Below are 12,411 nucleotides of genomic sequence, written 5' to 3'. Positions count from 1 at the left end.
CACCAAACTGTTCAAATGAAACCTTCAGCATCTTTCAGCACTGGCAATATTTAACATAAAACATCTTATGACTTTAAAAATATTTTCTAACATTTTTTGTACAAAAATAGAAAAATTTCTCCCTGTCTCTCCAACAGTACTTATTATTCTGGTGTTGAGGAAGCAAAATAAGGATAATGTCTTCATCAGCATTCCAGTTAAAAAATTGAAAAGTAATACTTGTGGAGGTGTATAAAAACAAAATGAGTATTTTCAAACTCTTTGAAGTGAGGGTTTTCAAATGTTGTATTTTTTCATTAAAATATTTTTATAATGATATAATACAATGTACAGTAAGCCTTGCAGAATTTGGGATCGGGTTCTCCTCTCACCTGTACCAGTACAAATAAGAAACAAAAGCTAATTGACATTGGTATGTATTAAAAACCACCTGGCCATCATCTTTTCATTAAGTATAGACATTTTGTCTGATACTAAACCAAAACAGTGTATTACATTTGTTACAAATTAATCTTATTTGATACTATAATAAGTTCTGATTTTTTATATTATTATTTTACGTATCACTGCAGGATTATAATCAAAGTGAAATCTTATTTATAGTTTCCAATAACCTATGCCAAAATTTAACCCAGTACTTACAGATTTCAGCTGTAATATCCATTTGAATGCCAAAGACAGTTATAAGGACCAATACTATTACAGTGCATAGGAAATTAATCTAGAATTATGAGACTCTTCAGATAAATTACCACATGGCATTTTAAAATTACCTTCATTTCTCTTTTTTTGACCATCTTAATTGTTTTGTCATCTCCATTGGGTAAAAAGGACTATAGAAAAGTCGGTTTGTAGGATTACATGAACCTGTCCCAGACAACCTCTAGAAACCCAGAGTTTATTAATCCTTTAATCTTTTCTTATCACAGCAAGTATCTAGGGCCACTTTAATTCTCATTAGTGATATACCTGTAAAACAATAGATGCCAATGGCATTCACACATAACCACTGTTTGAAGGGTTAATCTAAATTCTTTTTGTTTACTCTACACGTCAACTTTCTAGATCTAGAAAATAAAGAAATAAATAAGAATGTGGGGTAGGAGCATACAAAATAATGCCATATTGCTAGCAATTGGCAAATACAGAACTGACCTGATCTGCCTCTCAGAGACTGAAATTAAGCCACTGGCAAAAATCCTATGCAGGCATTTTATTATAGGCAAAACTACCCTCCTGTCTATTATCAAAGATAAAGTGTTGTATCTAGTTGTATCAGCTAACAGTCACTTTCATAAAATAGAAAAGATGAATAAGGTTGTCTTCAAAGTATTCAAGTTATGGTCATGGCGATGATGATGAATGAATGAAATCAGCACTCTTCTATCATTCCTAGGCAAAGTTTTCATGGAGTTATACTACACAGAAGTACTCAACCATGTGTCTGGCTCAGTGAAGAGTAAACATTCCCATTTTTTCCATTCATCTTAGACTGACGTATATGTGAGGTCAGACCATCCTATTGCTTCAGCTGGCTCGGGCTTGCCAGACTTGACTAAAGGCTGTGGGCTTCGTAAGCTGAACACATATGCATAATACATTCTTTTTGTGAAAAGATACACTGTGAGCCTCATCTTAGGTCCTTAATAGTAGCCTCACTAGGTTTTAGTAAAGCCAATCTCCGAAACTTTTATAAATGTAAATGTCATACAGGGTTGAAAATCATAATTATTGACATTCTTCATCAGTAGCAGTAATTGAACAACAAACTCAGCAGGCCTCCCTTAAATGGTTTAATGGCTTATTACATCTCCAGGCTGCCAATCTATCCCTTTCCCTCAATACTTCAGTCACTTCTATGTTTGTAGTCCACATATAATGCATTACACATTTTTTTATTTTTACAATGTCTTTCTTTTAACAAGCTACAGAGCCAGCAGGAACATGCTGTAAATGAGATACGACATCACAGTGTGGCCATCCTAGAAACATATATTCAATAAATATGCAAATCAGTTCAAGTATATCTCTCCTCAGGTGGGAAAAGGTATGGGAACATGGTCAAGAATCACTTTAAATTATCTTCTGAGTAGAAAACAATAACACTCTAAGGAACCAAAGAAAAGGGGAAGAAAGTAACTAAAATTAACTTCCTTTTTTTCCTTAAAAAGAGGAATTTCTTATGCACTTGGCCATAATCAGTACACAAGAACCTCACCTTCAAAATGCAACTAGGTATGATTCAGCATGAATTACATACACACCAAGCATAATGAACGTGTCATATCTTCACATTAGAGAAAAGCATGTAAAGCCAGAACAGCCGCACTGACCTTGGCACTGCTCAGCATGACTGAAATAAGTCTCTCACTCAGTGGGACTGCAGGGAAGCACATACTGGAAACTTTTGCCAATATCCACTTTTCCATTAATGGGTCAAATTCTGATATCTTCCTATTGACTACAGCTATAAATGAAAGACGGTGTTTGTGCCCCACAGTTTAATGGACGCCTCAGATGAACTTAATAGAAAACCAGTGGTATGATCTGGACAGCAGAATACTTGCTAATATTGCTATAAAGTCAGTGGGGCTGATCCTGCTTTTAGTTGCTGTAAATTCAGAGAAAGTTCTGCTCAGATAAATGGAATGAGTTCACATTTTATTAGGGTAAATGAGCCAACTTTTGACAAATCATTCACCAAGCTGCCATTCAGAAGATTTATTCTCCTTGGTATTTAAATAAACACATATTAAGTATGTACCATCAATGCACATGGGAACTGAGTGCAGTGTGGCAGACAACTGTCTCAGTCCTCTTGTTGTCACAGAGAGAGACAAGACAGCCACTGGCAGGGACCAAGCTGCAAGGAGACATGCCAGATCATTGTGGCTCTGCTCCTAATCTGCTGTATAATTTTAGAAGTGTTTTTTTTTCCTTCCCCATGCCTCCATCTCCCCTTTTATCATGCTTAGGTAGATTGTCAATTATTTGGCATAATAACATTAGGGACTCAGTTTTGATTGTGACCCGCCAAACTTTAATCTAATAAGAACCTAAGAAATAAGGGCCCATTTTGAAAGGGAGAGAGGCTTTTATTCCTGAAAATCTCTCGGCTGTGACACACAGTTTGAGGCACATCATTTTCAGCAATTAACACCACAGATACACCAAGTCTCTAAGCCAGCATAAACCAGCACTGCTGCTAAAGGAAACGGCCCTTCCTTTCCCTCACCCCCAGCCCACATTCCTCTTCATTCCCTCTGCTACTCCCTGCCTTGTGCCAACACAAGTGTTCTTGTGGCCCCGCAATGAACCAGATCAGGGAACTCATCCAGGTTGAAACTAACCTGGGGAAAAGGAAATTGTTTAGTTTTAACCTGGCAGAGTTCCCTGGCCTGGTTCACTGCACAACCATGTGTGTGCTGGTGCCAGCATGGGGAAAGAAGCAGCCCTGGGCCAGGAAGGAGGAGACAGAGGAACAGGAATGGTGGACCTCCCTCTGAAAGAGGTTGTTGCAGAGCTGTTTCATGCCAGCTTAAAGTGTTTGTAGAAATGTGGCACATATTTAAAAACTCTCTCTTCAAGGAATATTTGTTTTCAGAGGATTAATGCTTCCCAGGATATTCCAGCCTTGGCCATCTGTGGAGCATTGCTTCTCCCTCTCTCCCCCCTGCCCAATATACTGGCATGGAATTAAAGCCCTGGGAAACATGAAAGCTACAGGCCTGGGGATTTTGTGACAAATGCAAAAATGTTCATATTTGTCAAACCATTAGCAAAGGGGCATGGCTGTTGTGAGAGTCTTGACCCCATGCCAAGTACGCTCAAGCCTGCTGAAGGTTGCATGCCTGAATCATACTCACTCTGGCAACTCCCATCGAGATCCCTTCTGCGTCTGTGACAGGTGCCCAGACAAGCACAGTTGACTCCAAGATGGCAAGAGGAAGATTACTGCACATTACCTGAGCCATAGATATTTGCCAAGATGCAGCACTACTTGTATGCGGCTACAGCACTTCCAAGGACAGTCAAGCTCCAGTGCTGCAGCTGCATTTGCCCAACATGGAGCCTGAATGCAGCAGCCCTGCCAGACGCGAGCCAGCTTCTGCAGGTTGAAGCAGGGCAGCTTGATGCTGCATGACCAGAGCCTGTGGGGCTGGAAAGCCTAAAACAGGAACAGTGGCAGCTCTGGATAGCAACAGCTCAGACCATGCCCAGGCTGGAGGCAATACAACAGTCCCAAATTTGGCAGAAGACAAAATGAAGCCACAGCCTTCACTCCACAGGGTTGGGAATGAGGGAAGAAGGAAAGAAGCAACCTTGAAAGTGTGGAGCAAGCAAAGAGGAGGCAGAAGTTGATAAATCCAAGGGTGAGGAACAGGTACTTCTGTAGCACTGTTTCAGGGTACCATACATTTGGTAGCTTCTTTCCCTAACCTCCTTTACCCTAGGAGAGCTAGTTAAAATACAAAGCAGACATCTAGGCTTTGGGTCTGACAATCTAGGCTGTGTCTATTAGAGACAAGGGCAAGGCTGTTAGGAATCAGTCAGGCTTCCTGCACTGAGCTGATGGGTGCTGAACTCTCACAGCACAGAGCTCCAGACACTCTGTTAATAGCTAAGCCCGAAGTATTTCATTTTGACTAATCGTCCAAAGTTCAGGGCTGATCCCAAAGTCCTTGGTCAGCAAATCTGGCTAGAAATGTCATACGATTTGGCCTCCACCAGATTCCCAGAAATCTGTGGGCTGGAAATGCCATGAGGATTAGGCAAAAGTGAAATCTTCCTCTTAGTTTATCTAGATATATTTGTCTCTGCTCAGCAGAGCAAATATGTTTGCTTTCCATATTTGCCTATCAGTTTAAGGCTTTTTTGTAACTGCTGCCAATTTTTGGCTACTTTAAAGCCTGACAAATCTTTCTTCTCTTCTGTACCATGTTATGTTTGCTGGGAGCACTGATTAATCCCTTTCCACCCTCATTCTTCAAGAGCAACCTTCACCGTATGCGTTTAGGAGGAGTGGCTTCAAGGCTACAGCAAGCCAGACAGAGCAATGTTGAAAATGGAGCTGCCTGCTAAAAATAATCAATTCTCATTCTGGCGGGTTTCCATGTCACTCTCTGACCTTTGGTCAGACTCTGCCTGCCACTTCCACACATCCTCAAAAGATGTAAATTTTTCTTATCTCTAGAATTTGTACTCTGTTGGATGGGATGAGCACTAAACACTTTGTTTGCACAGTGTGCATAGAATGAGACACTTTCACAAGTTCTACTCTAACCAGCCCTGGTGACACAGGGAGGGAAGTGAAGCTGAAACTGAGGAAGGTTATGTTATGACTTAAGCCAGGGAGAGATGTCCTCTTCTCCATGAAATTGTACCAGTGTGAGACCCTGTCCCCAGCTATGTGACACTGACCTGCCTACCAGAGTATACCACCTTTTCCCGCACATGTGAGTGTGCTGTCATTTACTTCCTGCAAAATCATTTGGCGCAGTTCATCCATCCATCCACCTGGTACTGCTTGAATTCAGGATCACTCATGGGATGTTTCATTGGCAGAATGGCTGGGGCAGTAACCTCTGGCAAGGTAGATGATGATGATCTCCTGGGAACAGCAACATCTTCTACCAGCACAGCTGTATTTGTCCACAGCTGTGTAAACTTTGACTAGCTAAATCCAGCTATTCAAAAATAGACTTTCAAATCAATCCCAGGCCCCTTGAGCTCAAGTTGAGTGAAGTCTCCTCTATGTCACACAGCTCTTCAACTTCTGGGAAGAGCTCCAGCAGTTAAAACTACTGAACATGAAACAACGGAGGAGGGGGTATCAGGCCTTGTAAAGCTTCCAGCCTAAGTGCTCCCTTCTCCAAACAGAACTAACACCTTAGAGCAATCTGAGTAAAAAGTATTAAAACCATTCCTGTGCTTTAAGAGACCTAACATGGGCAATGGTGAGTAAAGTTGATAAATACAGATGCCCGCACACAGATCAAAGACAAAGCAGAACTCTCAAATGGCAATAAATAAGTAATGTTATTAAACTCTCCCTCAGCCTCTCCAGCAGCGTCCTTTAGGACTTCTGGATATGTAAACTGCTCTTTACAGCTACAGGTAAGCAAGTTTATAAAATAATGATCGTGTCATTATTTCCCCCCCATATACAGTAACTAATATCTTTGCAGTTGTCAGTCAATGTGCTGTGATGTGCAGTTCAAACAGTAGAGCCAAGAAAGAGAGATGTTTCACGAACACACTACTAGCTACGCATACATGTATGTGCCATATTTACACACAGACACAGATCCTGCCGTGGGACTGGATGGGCAAATAAACACTTCTTCAAGGACATTTCCAAATAAAATGATGAAGAAAAACTCCGAACAGAGAAAACACAAGGAAATAAAACTGTATGGGCAGGTTTTCCCAGCTGTCATCTAACTTTTTCTCACTAATTAAAGGAGGAAGTGGAAGAAAATAAGAAATATGAAATAATTTAGGAAATACCCATATTTAAGAGGCATATTCAGAGGGAAGGTTATAAAACCCTTGTGAGGCAGGAGAATTAGTTCTGTAGCTTGCCAGTCAAGACTTACAAAAGCCAGGTAGACTGAAAATTATTGCTGTGGTCATTATCAGGAAGGGAAGAGATGAGGAGAAACCAGAACCTGTGCTTCCTCTGTGTTGTGTATACAGCTCAGTCAGTCCTGGAGTCACCAGGAAGATGTCCATTCTTTTCAAGGGATGCTGAATCAGACTAACTGAAAAAAACAAACCATGCAGAGACTGGAAGGAACACGAACCATGAACCACCCCAAGTAAAACTCATCTGGAGCACACGCAGGGACAGCTGAAATTCCAGAGTCTTTTGTTGGAAAATGTCTACTGAAAGAGCAGGGGGCATTTAGTGGGAACTGGCTTTTTCATGACAGTATTCACCCACTATTATGCCAAGGATGATTTCCTTTTATTCAGAAAATGAAAAAGGATCTAAGAAAAATGTTGATGAAAAGGAAAAAAAAATTGTAATTGAAATATTTTCCACTGGAAATAAAGGAACTGAGCCATTTGCCTGCTGGCAGTCAATATGTTCTCTCATCCCACTCAGACTAACCCTCCACATCCCACCTGATGCCTCTGGAGACTGGCCTCCCAGAGTTGCAGTGCAACTCAACCCCCTGCCTGAGATCATAGGGAGAACAACCCAGTCTTTCCAGCCCGCCCCAGCTCCTCAGGTATTTTGGCACGATTTCACTGACACAGGCCTTTTCACTTGTAGAGGAACTCAGAACTGGAAAAACTTGAGATATTTGAGGTCAGAACCAAACATGTCAGCAAAAGCTGAGCTGAAAGGAATCTTGCACAATGTCTGTGTACTCTGTGCCAGGAAGCAGTTAGTCCTAATACCCCTCCAGTTCATTAGCATCAAATAGACTTACAAGGGGTGGGGGTGGGGGGGGGGTGGAAGAAAGAAGCTGGCTGTCCTTATTCCTACAGATCAATTCCCTTCTGTACATACATACCCCTCTCCTCCCTGTAAAGGCATATCCCCCTTGCACCTAAATGCCATTGCCTCTGGCAAGGGTGTCTCTTTCACATGAGGGATTACACTGCCTAATTGCCGTGAGCTATGGAAATCTAACATTCTGCTGGGTCTGCAGAGCTCCTTTAACATTCATCCCATCATCCTCTCAAGTGCAGCTGGTGTGTTTCTCAAGAGCCAGACTGGGCTGATCCCATTCTCTGGAAAAGGACACACATTGTTGCTCAGCAATGGGTGTGCTGGGAAGAAATTCTAGCTGTGGCAAGATTTCAGCAGGCAGTTGCAGTCTGCAGTAAAACTGAATTCAGTTGGCTATAGCCAAGCCTTGTGTGGGTTCCTGGTGACTGTTCAGACAATCACGGTCCCCAGGGCTGACTGCACCTAGGCACTTGCCCATTTTCACAGGGTATTCAGCTCTTTCTTTGCCTTGAAGTCTGTCAGTGGGCATTACAGCCACATTCAGCATGTATCTTTTTCTTTATGATTCAAAAAACTATACTGCACCTCAAGTGAGACCATCCTGTACAGCAGATTGGCTGTGTTCAGCTCTGAACGCATACAGATGCAGAAATGGTAATAGTTCTGGCCAGGAGATCACGAAATCTTGCTATGGAACATGTTCTCTGGCCTAATACATCGGAAAACAGCTGTCTGTGTTTTAAGTGTCAGGCTGGAATAGGCATATACTGGCTTGTTATAGCCACTGTCTATATAAAATGCAAACAGTGACATAGTAAAAAGCAGCATTTGCAAAATTATTGTCAGATAGTCTGAAGTGCTGACTCACTTTCCCACACAAGAACTTACTATCTCTTCTAGCAGTCCTCAGGTTTCTTCTCTACCCACTACACACTCAGTAAGACATGACAAAAAGTGCACAATCACATGCTTAAAGACTTTGGCCAGATTTTCAGCCAATTTATGTCATTGTATGTAACAGCCACTAGCTACATGTATAAAGCATGCTGTCTGGTCAAGGACTCCACAGACTCTGAGCAAGGTTCTCAACCAGCAGTACATGTAAGATTTTAAGAGTTTTTGATTGTTAGAAATTTCAGTGTCAAAACAATACAAAACAGTATTTTCAAATTCCACCAAGCTCAAAAAACATGTCAACCACCTTGTTTTGTTCATGGAAACCCTATAATAATTAGTATCTTCTTGCAGCTTCACACAATATAGAAACCCATCCCAGCTATTTCCTACCCCAATTCCTCATTCAGATCCTTTTGTATGCTGAACTGACTCTCACAACATAACTCTAAGCATGTAAAGTTAAGTGGATAAACAATTACAAGAGGTTCAAATTGGGCTTAATGAAAACTCCATCATGTAGAAATCTAGGGAAATCAAACTTTTCACAGCTTTTGAAAAGTTGTATGGATAGGGAAATTTTGGTTATTGTTTGAGTCCAAGCCTGACAAGAAAAAAGGAAAGGAATAGACTGTTGTTTAGTTAAACTCTGCACTGCAGCCTGTGTCTGGGTTGCCTGAGCAAAAGAGGGTAACCAAAGAGTCCTTGTACTGCCCAAAGCTGTGAATTCTCTCCAGCACCAGATGGGACTTAATGCAGTCCATGGAGTGGTGAGAAGATTCCAACGCAGTTCTTTGCAGGAAAAATGAAACCCTTTCAACTGGCTAGTCACAGCCTCTGGGTACTTATGGTTTTGTTTTCTTTATTACTTTGCTGTGAGTGAGCAGAATTTTCCTTCACCAAGTCACTTGCATTTTTTAAACGACACACATTAAAGCCAAGCTGACCAATACACAAAACCCCTGGGAGCTCTATGGGCTAGTTGCAGGCACAATGGTGATATGAAGACTATTGCAGCAGCTCAGTTATTCCTTCCTGATGCTTCATATCCACAGCACCTATCTGTGCTTGGAGTCAAACAGTTTTTCTCTGAGCCTTCATACCCAGATCAGTTTTAGGAAATGAAACCAAGTATAATAATAATTCTATTCATTAAGGCTAAGGCTTGTAATGGTACTTAGCCATGAAAAGATGCAGCCAGTGGGATTTTCAAATTGCCCAAGCAGATTACACATCTAATTCCCATTGACAGCCAGTGGGAATTAGGTCCCAAACTCCCTTAGGCACTTTTATTAATCCTATTAGGTGTCTGTCTGCATCTTTGTATGCTTAAATACCTTTGTAAACCTGGGCAAAGGTGTACTCCCATGCTCCTTAGGTTGCTTTTTAGGGTTTTGGTAATAGAACAAAGTCAGACCTTCTAACTTACCTTGCAGATCTCAAGATTTGGAGTATGAACTACAATCAGGTCATTCTTTGCTACCCTTGGAACCTCTGACGTTAGAGCAGTAGACCTGCTGAGGTGTGTTCAGAGGTTGCTTACTAGTGTTGACTCATTGCTGCTAGCGCCACTCTTCTATAGTCAGCTGCCCATCCCCTCAGCACTGCTAGAACAGGTCAGGGAGCCCAGAACAGAACCAGAAGGCTCAAGCCTTGTGGCATTGAACCTAAACACTCAGAAGCACTTCCTCTTTATTTTATGTTGCCATAAACATAGATACGGGATATAACAAGACTCATTTCACCTGAATTTTGTTGTGGCCACAGCTGGTTTGTATTCTTCTGGCTGAAGGGCACATGGAATATGTGCAGAGTACTGATGGGACTAAGCCGATTCCCTGGAAGCACAATGGTGCAATTTTCAAAAGACCACAGCCGTGGTTTTTCTAAGTCTTTGAGAATGCATCCTTTACTGAAATGGCTTTGTCACAATGTGAAACTAAGTAGACCAAAGTGAAAGCAAACATTCCCCTTCTCTGAAAAGCTCCAGCGTGATCACAACAATACCAGTTGAACCCTACTCTAAGCTACAGTAGTGCTGGTGACTATTTAGAAAATAATTAACTGAACTTTACATGACATTCAGATGTTTCTTGGCTCAAATACCAGTCTATTCCTCTGCTGAATTCTAGGGATTCTGCAAACAATGAAAAATATTTGCTTAATGGTAGACTTGCATGCTATGTTCTTGTTGTGCTGAGTCACTGTATCTGTGAAGACAAATGCTGAAAAGAATATTAGATAGAAAAACAACTTTGCTAGATAGACTTTGAGTGTGATGAAGATCTGTCATAAATATGAAGCAAATAATGGAGTGTTTTTATGAAAATGTGTTGCTAGGTTTGAAGGCATTATTTTCAGTTCCCCAAGGAGATTCTACAAAAAATGTGGAATTTTTACTTTGTTGAGATAAAATTGCTAAATAGAAAGGTTAAATAGTCTTTGACTCTTATTATATCAAGAAATGAAGAGTAGGCTCGGAAGTGGACTTATGCTTGCTAGGCCATGTGTCCCCCTGCATTTCCATTTCCATTGCTGACTATGGATTGAGATCACTTAATGCTTCAGAACAGTCAAGTTCTGAACACCTACAGCTGAAAGAAGAGTTAAATCCAGTACCCTGTCCATATCCACTCACACTATATGAATAAAACTGTGCTAAACTCACTACTCACTACCACTAAACTTGGTAGTGGGCTCAAACTTATGTCAGGGTGACAGCGTAAACGGATGTACTACATTGTTCCCTGAAAATCTTAATAAGGAGAAGCTTGTTGCCTGGCAGCCCAGAGAATGTTCCAAGACCAAATTGCCAGCTTGTAAAGAGAAAGGCGAACAGATCATGAAAAAAGCTTGGTTGAAACAATGAGCGTAAAAAAGAAATAAAAAAAAAAAGAAAAGTACAGCTTAGTCCCTCAGACATTTTCCCTTTTACTGCTGGGTGGGAGGGCTGGTGGGTGTGTGTGTGTGTGTGTGTGTGTGTGTGTGTGGGTGTGTACACAGTGCTGGAATTGGAATTTCACCTATCTGAGGGAAACTGCATTCTGAAGTGTCATGAAAAACTGGATATTCAATTTATTGTAGAGAACAACATCTTCTAAAAAGCACCATGACAGATCCATGAAAACAGACAGACACAGCAGAGAACTAGATGTCTGGTAAAAGATGCAAAGGTTTCAAATTTGGCCATAGCCACTAAGTGGACTTACGAAACACTTGCACCTAATACTCATGTTCTTAAAATCATCTGTTGCCAGCAACTGTTGCCTGGTTTTTTGCAAACAACAGTTGCAGTGTTTCAGTTTCACAAAGATGTTTTTGTTACAAAACAAATATGTGTGCAGGTGCATCCTAAAACAAATGGCTTAGATGCCATCAGTGGGACTGGCTTTCATTTATGAAGCAGAAAATAAAAATGACCCAAAATAGCTCTTTCACTAAGAAGGATTTATTCATGATCATAACTGTGTCCATGCTGAAATCAGGAGGATGGCAAATAAAAACTACACAGATTGTGCAAAGGATAATGTAATTTCAAAAGAGAGATGGCACCTAGTAAATATTGGTATGGAAAGATAAACTGAGCAGCAGCTGCACACTAGACACTTCCTCACTCAAAATGGAAGACTGTCTTAATGACTTACAGCTTGCAAGCTTCTTACTGAATGAAGCCTTGACTGGTACTTTCTGGACTAAACCACTTAACACAATCCTTTTAGTATTAAATACTGCCAGTATCATAAAAATATCTCCAAACACAAAAGCATCCTTCATATGTACTAAATACAAACTGCAACTGAAAAAAGCTATGATGTCAGACATCTCCTCAGAAGGATTTGAGAAATTCTTTTGAATGACTTGTGCAAGATGTTTGTGCTCCGGAACAGCTCAGAATGGCTCAGCACTTCTAACCAGCTAGTTGAGGACCCAAGTAGGTTTGCAGGAAAGTACACGTCACTTATAGCAGGTATTCAGTGGTAAAGAGCTAAATAGTTTTTGAAAGATCTGATTACTAATCGGTTCCCTTTTATTGGCCATGTGCTTTCTCCATG

Source organism: Falco naumanni, chromosome 8, assembly GCF_017639655.2.
Source record: "Falco naumanni isolate bFalNau1 chromosome 8, bFalNau1.pat, whole genome shotgun sequence".
NCBI lineage: Eukaryota > Metazoa > Chordata > Aves > Falconiformes > Falconidae > Falco > Falco naumanni.
The sequence above is the reverse complement of the archived record's forward strand: the minus strand, read 5'-3'. Positions refer to the sequence as shown.